Source organism: Odontomachus brunneus, unplaced genomic scaffold, assembly GCF_010583005.1.
Source record: "Odontomachus brunneus isolate Ranch 3 - 2012 unplaced genomic scaffold, Obru_v1 Obru_scaffold_057, whole genome shotgun sequence".
Classification (NCBI taxonomy): domain Eukaryota; kingdom Metazoa; phylum Arthropoda; class Insecta; order Hymenoptera; family Formicidae; genus Odontomachus; species Odontomachus brunneus.
The window spans coordinates 1,374,258-1,376,038 of NW_022639507.1; positions in this window are offsets into that span (position 1 = coordinate 1,374,258).

Below are 1,781 nucleotides of genomic sequence, written 5' to 3' on the forward strand. Positions count from 1 at the left end.
GAGAACTTCAAAAGCTCTTTCAATAGATGTCTCGGATGATGATTATTAGATATCATTTAGACGTCATTTCCGAAATATCAAAATGTATTCTTAAGAAAGTTACCTTTAAGTTCCCTTTCTGGCGTGCGTTCGAAAACCCTATTCGGGTGCATTCGCTGCATTGGAGTGAGAAAGATACAGGAGTGAGATAAAGAGAGAGGAGAAGCACCTGGGTGAAGTTTTTGAACGCGCCTCTGACAAGCATGTTGACTGGGGATAATGCGGATGAAGTGTTAGACATATTAACAGCTACTGAATCACCCGAATGCCATACGTGTTGCAGTATGTAGCATTAATATATGTATTTGTATCTGTTTTCTTTTTAAATTAAAAGAAAATATATAGAAATATAAATTTACAATAATCAATAATTTGTTAATCCAAACAATACGAAATCTCCAAGAAATCAGAGACATTCTTATGTAAGATTCACACCTTGTCCGACATATGATAATCCAATATCCAAGAGGAAACTTTACTTTTTGTGATTATTAGCTTAGAAACATTATTATTGTCAGAGAACAAAAGGAAAACAAACTTTTTTATTAGATATCAGATATCGTACCTGATGTGAATCCAGCATTAGAATGACCTGAAAACATCTTTTGGATCTATACAACATCTTTGGAGATCTATATTACATGGGTTACGCGACATTATGCCGAAAACTAGATGGGGAATATGTTGATACCAACGAAAACCCCTGGGTAGCAGAACATTAAATCTGTGAATTAGCAACACTATTAAAGTTGTAAATCTTCATGAATTCGCGGATAAGCAATGGCGTAGGGACACTAAAGTTAGGTGCTTCCAGCCACATATTGAAGTCTTGAATGAGTTCGCGGAGTCTCTTGACATATACGTGTGTACATATATATAAAATAATAAACAGTGTAGGACGAAAAGTGCACAGAGACATTTAATTAAAATTGAAAATTAAGTAAATAAATAAAAATAACACAAATAAATAAAAATAAAATGCATAGAGAAGAATAAGTTGAAAAATATAAGAGGATCTTCTTATATTTTTCACCTTATTCTTCTCTATGCACTTTATTTTTATTTATTCGTGTTATTTTTATTTATTTACTTATTTTTCAATTTTAATTAAATGTCTCTGTGCATTTTTCGTCCTACACTGTTTATTATTTTATATATATGTACACACGTATATATCAAAAGACTCCGCGAACTCATTCAAGACTTCAATATGTGGCTGGAAGCACCTGACTTTAATGACCCTACGCCATTGCTTATCCGCGAACTCATGGAAATTTACAACTTCAATAATGTTGCCAATTCACAGATTTAATGTTCTGCTCCCCAGGGGTTTTCGTTGGTACCAACATATTCTCCATCTAGTTTTCGGCATAATGTCGCGTAACCATTACATGAAGCGCGGAAACGCGGAAGACAAAATCTTATGGCTCCTGCATACAGGACGCGGTAATGCTTGCCGCGCGGCGGAAGTCCACGCGACAACCAATCAATATGTCGCTTTTCCGTAAGAGCTAGACGGTTATTACGGAAAACAGCATATTGATTGTCTGTCGCGCGAACTTCCGCTGCGCGGCAAACATTACTGCGTCCTGCGTGCAGGAGCCATTAATAAATCCGCTATGCGTTCTGTTTTGATTGCCTTACATTATATGAGGCATATTTTGAGCGGAAAAGTGGTATGGGGAATTATAAAATATTAATTTTTAACGGTATTTATTAATTAAAATGTTTATATTCAACAG